We start from the raw sequence: 13,036 nt of genomic DNA, 5'->3' as shown, positions 1-13,036 counted from the left end.
CAGAAGCTGAAGAAAAAAATTAAACTTTCAACAATTAAGTATAGGCAGTCTTCATTTTGCACGGCAGTGCAAGACCAGAAAAGGGACAAAGCAGGATGAAACTGTGCAAAATGACTGTAATATCAATGCAAAAAATTACAATTGTTGTGTGATTTTTAAATATTTTTGTGGAAACATTAAAAATTCTGTCAGTTGTAACTGTATAAGAAAAAAACTTTAAAGTAAAGCTAGTATGTATTTAGTACACTGCAAAACATTAAAAACACTGAAAATTATAGTGTATAATTTCTTTGAAAAAATTATCAAGAGTGTTTGAACAGTGCTGGCCTCCTTCTAATAATGTAACTCATGATATGCAATGGCATCTTTTCTTTTTCTTTTTTTAAAAAATATATCTTTATTGATTCCAGAGAGAGATAGGGAGAGGGAGAGGGAGAGGGAGAGAGAGAGAGAGAGAGAGAGAGAGAGAGAGAGAAACATCAATGATGAGAGTCATTGGTCGGTTGCCTCTGCACCCCTACTGAGGATCAAGCCCACAATCCAGGCATGTTCCCTGACCGGGAATCGAACTGCAATCTCCTGGATCCTAGGTTGATGCTCAAGCGCTGAGCCAAGCCAGCGGGCACAATGGCATCTTTTCTATGCCTTCGCAATATGTCATATTTCGATGTTTGAATCAGCTTCTAGCATTTTATCTTTTGTTCTTTCAATGTCACAAAGTAGTTCAAGAGTTCTTTTAATGTGAAATATCTTGCAGTGCCACTTGCTCTAGGACAGCTTTATATTTTTCACCAAACCATTTTCCTCCTGTGCTCACTTCCACCAAGTTCCTCCAGCTGCATATCCAGTCTTCGGAATGGCGGTGGTCTCACCATTCTCACAGTGAGCCATTTCTTCTATAACTCCATCTACATTCCACTTTCATTTCACTTCCAGTGTTATTACTTTGGGGGTCTCTGCTGCACTTTCATCTTTATTGGCCAGTCCCTCTTTCAATTATCCATTTTTATAAAATGTAACATGAGCTTATCACTAGGAGACAAAGACGCAACATAACTGCATGCTTTGCTTTCTGTACAGGAACTGAACAATAGATGTGCGGGGACCAGTCATGGCTAAATATACTGTGTAAATTTTGAAATGTGTTATTAGAGGACAGTGTCACTTAACTAAATCACAGTAAGGGAAATGTACAAATATCAGAACCATGCAAAGCAAGGATTCCCTGTATATCCAATCACAGAATCTTGGCAATTTTAGAAAGCTCCTTCAGAGTAATCTAACCACAGAGTATATATGGACCCCTGATGTAGATGACTGGGGACCATCAAGTCATGCACACTACTTTACAGGGTAACTCTGATAATTAGAAAAATAAACCCCCAATCTAGCATAATGGTCAAGGGTACAGGTTCTAGAATATGACTGACTGACTGCCCATCCTGGCTTTTCCTCTGTCCAGCTAGCCAAATTTGTCCAACGGGTAAATTATGTAACCTCTCCATAACATAGTTTCCTCACCTATAAAATAAAAACGTTAAGACATGTAATCATGGAGTTGTTATGAGAGCTAAATGAGAGTTAAATCCATAGAAAGTACTTTTTATTTCTAGTACATAGTAAGTGTTCAGTAATGATAACCTCTGTAATTAACCATATCACTATCATGACTGATCCCCATCCTTATTGATCCCCCCATGTCTTGGTTCAAACCCTCTCCCTTGTCTGGATGCTGTACCAGCCTAACAGAGCTCTCTGACACAGTCCCTCACCCAGTTTCTCCATATGGTCACCAGAATTATGCCCCTAAAACTCAAATCTGACCCCTGACCCCTTGCCAAAATTCAGTCTAAAGCCATTAGGTAGGGCAGAGCAAAGTCAGAGTCTTTGTTTTGGAGTTGGAGGGAGTCATGGTGACCCAGAGCGGAGTGTCAAAGACCAAGTAGGGTGAGGAAAGAGTTCATGTTGTGAGGTGGCCTGGCCCAACTTATTTAACTTATAAAGAGTCAGAAGACAGCTACCATTTTAAAAGAGCAAATGAATTTCATAAACTATGGAAACATAAATAATAGTCCAAAAAGGACAAATTAAGCTTAACTTTAAAAAGGAAACTGAACTTACAGTGCAAACAGACACAATAACAATACATAACACATAACCCTGATTCCTTGGAAATAGATTGGTGTTTCAACATCTGTTCATTTTTGTTATTTTCTCAGTGCCATTTTCACTGCATTCACTTTCAAAATACAATTTCATTTGGAATGGTGGTCTCTCTCGAACTTGTTAACAAAAAAGAACTCCTAGTGAAGCCTAAGCATCAGCTATATAAATATAAGGTATTTGGAAAAAATGCTGGTTCTTTAACAACATATCTCTGGCTTCCCCGTCTCTTAAAAACAGAGAAAAGAAAGTAGAGAAGCTAAAAGAGAGGGATGAAAAAGAAAAGAAAAAGACAAGAGCAGAGAAAATGGTTCATAACATTAACTCTACAACTAAAACAGAGCAGCTCCTGGAGCTGTAACCTGATCATGAAGCACTGACAGCAGCATATGAAGCCACAAGATAATGGACCAAGCCATCCCCTTCTTTGTATTACAATGTCATACATTTGCTTTGGATGCTGTGCCTCCTATCCACACGGGATTCAAGTATCATCATATATTTGGCAACATCTAGCCTTTAATAACCAAGTAAAAGCCTGAAAGGAATTACCAGACATGGCACTGTGCAAAAAACACACACTTTATGGTCAGATTTAGATCTGAATGTATCTTTTTATTGGCTCTGCAAACTTGGGCCCTTATCTTTTCTGACCTCTGTCATCCCCAACTTTATACAGGGTATAGCAAAAGTAGGTTTACAGTAGTAAATACATGAAAAAAGAGTTTATTCTGTTTTTCTTTTTTCAATCATCACCCGAGGATATTTTTTCCATTGCTTTTTAGAGAGAGTGGAAAGGGGGGGGGAGAGAGAGAGAAACATCAATGTATGAGAGACACATCAATTAGTTGCCTCCCACACGCACCCTGACCTGAGCCGGGGATTGAGCCTGCAACCAAGGTACATGCCCTTGGACGGAACTGAACTAGGGACCCTTCAGTCCACGGGCCAACGCTCTAACCACTGAGTCAAACCAGCTAAGGCACAGAGTTTATTCTTGTATTATTATTTACTAATTATTGTATTCTTTTCCACATGAATAACTGTAAACCTACTTTGCCCCACCTTGTAGATAAGGAAAATGTCTACACAGAAAAGATTATTATGAGGACTGAATGAAATAGTATGTGAAACACCCAATACAAGCCTGCCTCAGATCAGCCAAAAGTATGTCATAAAACCCCTGCATGAAAAAAAAATTCAAATTCTAATATCTAGTTTCCTAGATATTAGACTCAATTAAACTCAATTCTAATATCTAGTTTCCTAGCAGTTTAGAAGAAAAAAGTTAGAAAAGAGAAATAAAGGTTCCGCCCCCCGCCCCGCAGAATAAAGTACAGGGGCAGAAGTACTACAAAGCAAGCACTCTAAATCACAGCCACGTGAGAAGCTTAGGAATAAAACCTACACACTTCAACAAATGTGAAGGATATGATTCTATATTATAGTCTATCATATTTTCTGTACAAAAATGATGACAAGTCATAGGGAAAAGTCATATTTGGGATATAATAATCACTTCCTAAATATGAATTCCTTTTATGCAAACTTCAGGTATACACAGATTACAATTTATTTAGTAAAATAAATAAGCATAAGAAATTCTCAAGTCACTCCTACCAGGATACTTAAAAATAGGGAACTGGGCAATTAGGGGGGAAAAAGGGACATAAGACGGATAGCACAGAAGTCATATTTAAAACACAGCCTTAGAAGAGATATACATTTATGAAAAGATATTCATCCTTTGTCATGTTACCAAAAATAGTACAAATTAAACAATGACATACTATTTTTCACTTAACCAGGAAGGTTCAGTTTTCATTTAATACTTCTATACTGCTTCATTTTCTCAGTATTGTTTGTCAATTTATCATAAACTTTAAAAACACACTCTACACATGTCACATTCTAGAAAATTTTTTGAAAACTTCACATTTGTGAAGATTTTCAAAAGTGAGTCTGATTGGAAAATTCACTTCAATAAGTCACTTTATTTTCCCTACAATAAAATAAAGTTGCTATAATATCCACAAATTACATGTCTAACTTTTCTCAATAGTATTATAAATTTAAAAGGGATGATGACTATTACCTTTCTTTAATCCTCACATCGCCAAACAAAATTGATATACATGGAGTAAAGAATGGAGGGATGAGGCAAAGGAAGACAAACATCCTGGATTCACTTTTAGTCAGATTAAATAATAGCATCACTTCTGAAGCACATTTCAAAAAACACACACACATTCTCAGCCAGGGAGCCACACCATAGCCTGCTGCCAATTTCATTTCTAGGGCTGCTGAGACTTTTAAAATGATTTCCATTAAAATAATTTCTTTGAAATAAACTATAAAATCAAACTCCCATGCACATTCCTTTATGTGACCATTGATTCTGGCAGGGTAGAGTGCTTAATGGGGGGAACACAGTCAATCTATAGCTATGCAGCCCTGCCAGTGTGGCTCAGTGGTTGAGCATCAACCTATAATCCAGGAGATCATGGTTCGATTTCTGGTCAGGGCACATGCCAGGGTTTTGGGATCCATCCCCAGCAGGGGGCGTGCAGGAGGCAGCCGATCAATGACTCTCTCATCACTGATGTTTCTTTCTCTATCTCCCTCTCCCTTCCTCTCTCTCTAAAATCAAAAATATTTTATACATATATACATACATATATATGTGTATATATATATATATATATGGAGTCTACCAATCTAGACATTCATCAATTATAAAATAACTAAGACTCACTTTAGTTCAGCAAATTTCGACCAGTGTGCCACAAAAATTTTTAAACATGCAATACCTGACTATTTAGCTAGGGACACTGATCCCTTTTCTCTTAAGACCGTCAAAAAAAAACTGACAACAGTCAACACAATAAGAGCTGTCCGGTGTGAATGTATCAAAATTATACCAATTTTTTTTGTCAGAGCAGCAAAAAAATATATTTTTTGGTGTGCTGGAGAATCTTAGTAATTAGTTAATGTGTACTATAAGATAAAAAAGGTTTAAAATCCCTGCTTTAGTTCAAACTACCACCACATTACCTTGTTCATTCAGCAAATCATGCTCTGGGCCACGATTCATTCACTGCTCTCAGCACAAATTATATTCAACTAGACATTCTTTAGGTCCTTAACATTGCCTCTTCTTTTCTTCTGTGTATCCTCAATGAATTAAAGATTTGATATAAATTATAAATCGAATATGTAAGATAATATCCTACTGCCAAGTGAGGGCTAAAATTTTGATCTTGCAACTGTTTAGCCTAATTCTCTTCTAGACTAGAGTTTCTCAACCTCTGTACTATTGACATTTTGAATCAGATTAATTCTTTGTAGTGGGTATTGTCCTGTGCACTGTAAGATGTTTAGGCAGCATCCCTGGCCTCCATACATTAGATGCCAATAGCACCTTCCCAGTCATGACAATGAAAAATGTCTCTAGATATTGTCAGATGTCCCCTGTGGGACGAAACGACATCTCTGTCCCCATTCCCATTGAGAACCACTATTATAGACCATCAAAATCATTTGAGAAATTTTTATTTAAATTCAGATTCTGTCACTTCACACCATTATATAGAATGGATATAATCAAAAGACAAATAATAAGCATTGCCAAGAATATGGAGAAACTGGATCCCTCATACACTGCTAAAGGGACTGAAAAACAGTATGGCCACTTCGGGAAACAATATGGCATGTCCTCAAAAGGTTACACAGAGTTACCATATGACCAAGTGATTTTATAATTACAGTAGTTCCCCTTACCCACAGGGGATATGTTCCAAGGCCCCCAGTGGATGCCTGAAACTATGGATGCTACTGAACCCTATATATACTGTTTTTTCCTATACATGCATGCAATAAAGTTTAATTTATAAACTAAGCACAGCAAGAAATTAACAATAATAATAAAATGGAACACATAATATACTGCAATAAAAGTCATGTAAATGTGGTCTCTCAAAATATGTTGTACAGTATTCACCCTTCTTATGATGATGTGAGATGATACATGCCTACATGATGAGATAACATGAGGTGGAATTTTCCACTTAATATTTTCGAGCGGCAGTTGACTGCAGGTGTCTGAAACCTTGGAAAGCAAAACAGCAGATAAGGGGGGACTACTGTATTGGTTTTGACTTGACTTACACTGCAGCTATTCACAGCATGTGAATAAAAAGATTACGCAAAGTGGGGGGGAAATGAAATTGAGTATTAACCCTTTGCAGTCGTTTGTCTACTCTCAACCACCAAAGCTTTTTTACTGTTCTGGTCGTATGTCTGCTCTCAGCCACCACAGCAAGGAACCGTACGAATCTTTACTCTATTCATTCATGTATCAGTTCATAATTTCTCGTTTATCCTTCATAATCTTGCATGTTATGTATCACTGCTCTTTCAATGGAAATTAATTCCGACCAGTATGACACCCATGTCCAAATTTAATACGACAGCAAAGGGTTAATTTTTAACTACACCTGTTATGTGAATCTGGGTCACTAACACCAAAAATCCCAATCTATGAAATCTAAACTTCCCAATAAATCTGAAGATCTGGAAGTATATTACACAGCAATCAGAAAAAGTTGTACTATGGAAAAAGATTTGTCATCGTAGCTTACGGTTTGCAAATTCCAGCAGAAAACTAATGCTAGGGTTCAGTGAAACAAACACTGCTAGCATCTCCTATTTCCTCCAAGGAAAAACAAGAAAGCCATCATTATCTCTGATTTTCTTCTGAAAAGTATAATGACCCTCCTATGGTATTATGGAAAATATGAACAAAAATTTTAATCAAACTAGCACTTGTAAAGACATGTGGATACTTTTATTTTTAAACTTTAAAATCTAAATACCTACCCAAACACCCAGAGTTTCTGAAACTAATTGCTAAATCTGGATTACTTCAAACTCTCTTTAATGACTTATTTACTTTAAAATGGTGAATTCTATTGTATGTGAATGATATCTTCATTTTTTTAAAATATGGAATAACATATGCCCAAAAGATATATATTGGTAAAAATAACAAAGAGTACTACTTAACCCAGACTAAGGTAGAAAATGGTCACACAGTCATGGCTGGTTTGGCTCAGTGGTTAGAGCGTCAGCCCGCGTACTGAAGGGTACCAGGTCCGATTCCAGCCAAGGGCACATACCTCAGTTGCAGGCTCGATCCCTGCCCCAGTTGGGGTACGTGCAGGAGGCAACCAATCAATGTGTCTCTCTCACATCGATGTTTCTCTCTCCCCCCCGCCCGTTCCACTCTCTCTGAAAAGCAATGGAAAAAATATCCTTGGGTGAGGATTTAAAAAAAAGAGTCTTATAACCTAACTTAACCAATAATCAATAACTACCATTAGAAAGAACTAGCTGTGGCCGGGCTGGGCATGGCTCAGCGGTTGAGCGTCGACCTAGGATCCAGGCGATCCAGGCGATGGGGGTTCGATTCCCAGTCAGGGCACATGCCCGGGTTGCGGGCTGCAGCCAATCAATGACTCTCTCATCACTGATGTTTCTATCTCTCTCTCCCTCTCCTTTCCTCTCTCTGAAATCAATAAAGATATATTTAAAAAAAAAAAAACTTTTTAAAAAAAAGAAAGAACTAGCTGTGCCTTCAGAGTTGTAAGATGTAAAATATTTTAATTACAATTTTGCACACAAACTACAGCGGAAAATCAGAACCAAGATCTCCTGGAAATACTAAAGTCATACAAGTCAGAAGGAAGGAGAAAATAAGGCATGAAGTTTTGTCTCTCATTGCATACTCAGATTTGATTTTGGCATTCTCTAGGTATTTTCTTAGCCCATTCAGGTAAAATAAAAAAGAAAGAACATATTAAAATTAAAGATGTGGGAAGGATAACAAAGGCACGTGGTAATAGAATCGGGATTCCAAAAGTCCCCTTTGCAACAATAGACAGCAAGAAAATAGGAATGTAAAAAAGTCAACCACACAGGTTCAGAAAGCCAAACAAAAAATAAAAAAAGAAGGAAAGCCAACAAACCAAAGACAAAGACTTGGGTTAATAGCAGTTCTTAGAGAAAAAGACCTAGAGGTGAGCTTAGTCTAGGGCAAGTATAAACTAACATGGAAAAGTGGATATAGAAAAAAAAAGACCCTAATTTATTCTAAAGCAGCACTCACAGAAACTAAGTGGAAAGTTCCCCAAGGGCAGGAATCTTTTTTGAATTCCTTCATCACTTCACTTACAGGGCCTAATACAGTACCTGAATCAGACCGTATCTGACAAATTGTAGCATGTCTACAGGATGATGCCCAACACAGTAAAAGGTTTAGAAAGAACATTTCATAAAAGGTGGCTGCAAGAAAAGAACTGTTTAGTCTGAAAAGAAAAAGCTTAAGTGGGAGAGTAACTGTCATTGAATAGCTGTCAAGTGGAGACTGGAGCTACAGGGAAATATTATAGACGGCAAAATTAGACCCAGTGCATAAAAACTGCAGGGAGGCATGTTTGAGATCATTACCAAGGAAGTCTTTGTAAAATGACATCTGCACCCTGGCCGGTGGCTCAGTTGGTTGGGCGTCAGACTGTGCACTGAGATGTTTGCCACTGGATTCCAGTTGGGGCACATGCCTGGGTTGTGGGCTCCATCCTCAGTAGGGGGTGTGCAGGAGGCAGCCCATCAATGACTCTCTCATCACTGATGTTTCTATCTCTTTCTCTCCCTTCCTCTCTCTGAAATCAATAAAGACATAGTTTAAAAAAAAAAAGGATTACAGAAGTGGGTTGACTTTCAAGTTTAAAATTTTAATGACATACAAAATAGTTCACCACAAGGTCTATGTTGAAAAATTAACCTTGAGAGCTCTAGGAAGGTATTATGATCCCTCATATACATGTTTCCTTTATCCCATTTCTTAACCCTGTCTTCAACACACTCACTCCTAGCAAGAAGTCCACAGTAACCTGCTTCTAAAGGTGCCATTTAAGAAGGACAAAGTGAAATCAGTGACATTTACTCAGTTTCCTTTTCAAACTGACAAAATCAGATGAAGCAACGAGATGACTTCCATTGGGTAAAAATGTTCCTTTCAGATTTTCTTGCTTCCTAAGGAAAAATGAAACCTACACATCAACTACCCATGCTTAACATTAATAAAGAGTAGGAGAGATGGAGATGGGGAAAGCGATGCCAAAAATGAGAAGTGTCAACAGCAAAAGTTTACAGAGCCAAAGGATGGATCACCAAATCCAGCAACAAGATCAGGAAAAAGAACAAGACACTAACTAAGGTCAGAAGAACCACCTCTCTGACTACAGCTAACCCACTTGTCTTGATATTGGTGGGAGGTTTAAAGTACACAAATCCCTTTACATACATGGAAACACTCACTCCCACCGCCATCCTATAACCAAAATAAAAACCTGCAAGCCAGTATCCTTCCCTGCTCTGAAGCCACTTTGAACAAGCTTGAGAGACCTGTCCTACTCTCCCCTGAAAGCCATATTGTATAATTAGTAAAAGTGTTCATACCCTCAAAAAAGAAATAAATAAAGATAAGCCATCTAGACAAGAAACTCCAGGTGCTTCCTTCACTGTCAGCAAACAATGGAAAATTACTTTTTAATATGTAATGTAAATTTATTTGTAAGTTTGGAAATTTTTACACAGGTAAATATATGCTGGATGACAAATATATGAAGTGATGATAACTTAGAAACCACAACTGAGACAAGGGGGCAAAGCGTGTTAGAAGCTCCCAGCACTGTGAAACATTAGTATATGTTCATACAATGAAAAGAGATTCACTAGGCTTCTATAATCAACTGCCTTCTTATGAGTGATTAGGCTGCCCAGAAACAAAAGAGGAGTCCTGGCCAATGGATAATTAATTCCAGTTGCATACATGGCACTTAATACTTTCATGGTAAATAAAATTGGTATCTGGTTTATCAGTCTCCGGTGAGTTTACTTTGCATGAATCAAGCGCTTGAATCACTCCCATGTGAATCAAAAATTTAGAGTTTATGAACTACTGTGTAGGGGGTGAGAGCAACCTTGGTGTGGATGCCACTTCTGCCATTTAACTATACCTGTGACCTCTTATTCCTGTCAGTCTCAATTTCCTCCTCTGTAAATAAATACAGACAACCAGTGCCTGGGAGATGGCAAGTGCTCAAAAATAGATAGCTTTATTATCTTTAAGCTCAATTTGAAAGGAAGAACATTAACATTTCATTTGACAGGAAGGAGTACGGACTATCCAAGGACATCGATGGAAAAGAAACCCTCTAAGGAGAAATGCCCCTCTCCAGAGCTGAGAAGAGCAAAGTTAAAAAGTTGCAAGTCAAGTACCTGCTGTACTGTACAAATGGAGTCTCTTGCTTAGCAACTCTAATGTTGTCTACCAAACACCCGGCCTGTAACAGTGAGAGCATGACAACTGTTCACTCTAAATCCATGTGCTCAGCTTGGATTCGGGGCTGATTTATAAAAATAGCTGCTGCCGCGGCTGCTCTTTCAATCTCTTTCAGCTGATGGCTGGGCAGTGTTACCCTATAGGCCTAGAGCAGCTGTATTCCCTCGCCACACCCTTCTCTCTGCCTCCCCAGCCCAGCAGACGGCACCCCCTCCCAGCTCCGCAGCAGGCTATTCTCCCTCTTCCTGGGCTGAGTGAGCAAATTACAAGCACAAATATCCCCTGATGCAATGCCACAACCATCCCTGGGAAAGAGCAGAGGCAGTTGCCAAAAGCGCAGCAGCAGGGAAATGGGCGGGAGACACACACACACACACACACACACTCACACTCACACACACGCGGGCGGGCGCGCAGAGCTAGAAAGACTGCAGCGCTCTGCAGCCCGGGAAAGGGAATCGAGAGGCCCTGGGGAGCAACGCTGTAACTGGACCAGAGGAGGGAAAGGAGAAAAGGGGGTTTCCAGGAGCAAGCTGGGTAACACTAGTCCTCCCCGAGAAGCACGTTTCCCCCTGGCTCTGGGTCCTAAAACAGAAACCATAGCGTAACCGCTGCCTTCTCTCCCAAATGCACTTAATTTGCACGTTCCTGGACGGAAGCAAAACCCCCACACTCCACCCCACACTCCACCCTCCCTCCCCACGGCGTAACTTCACTAAAGCAGCGCTCAGCCGACAAACACAGCAGCTCAGGCATCACACCCGCCGGCGGAGAACCTGGTCCATGTGCTGCGAAACCACAGTCTCGGTGCCGAGTAGCGTTTCCAGCTGCCCTCCGGGTCCCTAGCTCCATCCTCCATCCCAGCCCGGCGGCGACGCTTCGCACTCCCTCAGCCAGACACGCGCTCAGTCCCCTAACAGAGTCGGGGCCGACGCGCGCAGGCACGGACGACCCGGCCGGGGCCCGGTCCTCCGGCCCACCGCTCCGCCCCTCCCGCAACCCCTCGCTAGACACCCTTTCCGAGGCTCGCCTCGGCCCCACCTCAAGCGACCCCCAAAATCCTCACAGAAAGAATGACCTCTGCGTTCCCCAACGTCCCGGGGCCCCACCCAGGGCCCCAGACAGCAGCCGACCCTCGCTCCCGGGGCTCAGCCCCATCCCGAGCCTGAGGCGTGCCTCTCGGCCCCTCCGCTCCAGACCCCCGAAAGCCGACCTCCCAGCCTGCCCCGCCGGCGGGCCCCCAGATCGCGCCCAGAAAACTCGGAAGATCACGTCCGCAGGCCCCCCGTCCGGCCGCCCCCGCGTCCCGAAGGTCGGCGGCCACCGCCCTTCCCCACCTCAGGCGGGCCCCGCGGGGTCCCGGGCGACCGCGGGGCGAGGCGCGGGCAGCCCCCAGGACAGCAGGGAGACCGCTCCTCCGATCGGGCCCCGCCTGCAGCTGCACTTACCCGCCGCCGCCGCGCCGGAGCTGAAGCCGGAGGGAGCCTGGAGAGGGCCGGGAGGAGCCGGGAGCAGCGGGGAGCCTGCGAGCGAACCCGAGGGGCGGGGCGCAGGGAGGCGGCCGCTTCCTCGTCGCCCTCTTGAGGGCGGGCGCGTAGGAGGAGCGCCGCCGCCGCCTATCCCGCGGGCGCCGCTGCTTCGGCCAATAAGCACGAAGGGAGGGCGGGCGCGCGGCCGCAGCAGACCAATAGGCGCCGGCCCCGCCGCCTCGACCTTGCGGGAGTCGCAGCGCGAGCGCAGGGCGGTTGGCGACGAGATGCGCCTGGGGGGGCTGAGGCTCCTTCGCCAACCTCCGCCCGTTACCGCGGAGGCCGGCGGGCAGACCCACGGCCCGGCGGCTCTGTAACGTCGTCGCTTCCTTAGAACTTGGGTGCGTGCAGCGGGCGAGACGCGAGCGGCCGGCGCACGCGGCCAGGGCGGCGTCACCCCGGCGGCCCGGCCCGAGGGCTCTGTGATGTAACCTGGGAGGGGCGCGGGGCGGGGCCCTCGGCGCGGGCCAGCTGGTCGCGGGAAGGGACCCGGGGGGACGAGGGCGTGGCGGAGGGGGCTTTCCGAGCGGCTCTGCGCTCAGCCGCCAGTGACGTGGCTGGTCCGAGCTGATAGGCGCCGTGAGTGCGGAATGCAGAGCAGATTTGCGAGGCTCGGTAACAGCATATAAAGTATCTCACTCACAGCTTTGATATTGTCAGTCGGCTCATTGATGACAAAGTTACTTACAGGTTTGGGATATATTTGGCTAAAATATATTTTAAATAATGTCATGTTCCCTTTTGCTTTTTAAAATGTGGCCGCTAGAAAACTTAAGATTCCTGTTTGGCCCGCATAATATTCCTGGCGGAGAGCCCTGGTCCAGGATGAAGGGGCAGCTCACCCACCCTCCACCCACCCGTGGAGCGCTCACTGTGCCCCAGGCCCTCCTCTAACACATCTAGAAGTCACAACGGTCCTGGATGGTTGGCATGAGTGTTC

The 13,036-nt window shown here is 43.0% G+C and overlaps 1 protein-coding gene across 4 annotated transcripts in view; it reads right to left on the bottom strand.

Annotated features, from left to right (window-relative positions):
- The window catches only part of MAP4 (microtubule associated protein 4), a 113,119-nt gene extending 101,085 nt beyond the window's left edge, over positions 1-12,034 (bottom strand). For all 4 annotated transcript variants that reach the window (XM_087824786.1, XM_087824787.1, XM_087824788.1 and 1 more), the window contains exon 1: positions 12,016-12,034. The gene's annotated coding sequence lies outside the window, so the exon portion shown is untranslated. The remainder of the gene's footprint in view (positions 1-12,015) is intronic.
- Positions 12,035-13,036: the final 1,002 nt, after the last annotated feature.

The sequence above is a fragment of the Miniopterus natalensis genome, chromosome 15 (genome assembly GCF_054644295.1).
Source record: "Miniopterus natalensis isolate mMinNat1 chromosome 15, mMinNat1.hap1, whole genome shotgun sequence".
NCBI classification, from domain to species: Eukaryota; Metazoa; Chordata; class Mammalia; order Chiroptera; family Miniopteridae; genus Miniopterus; species Miniopterus natalensis.
Note: the sequence above shows the minus strand (reverse complement) of the source record. Positions and strands in the feature narration are given on the sequence as shown.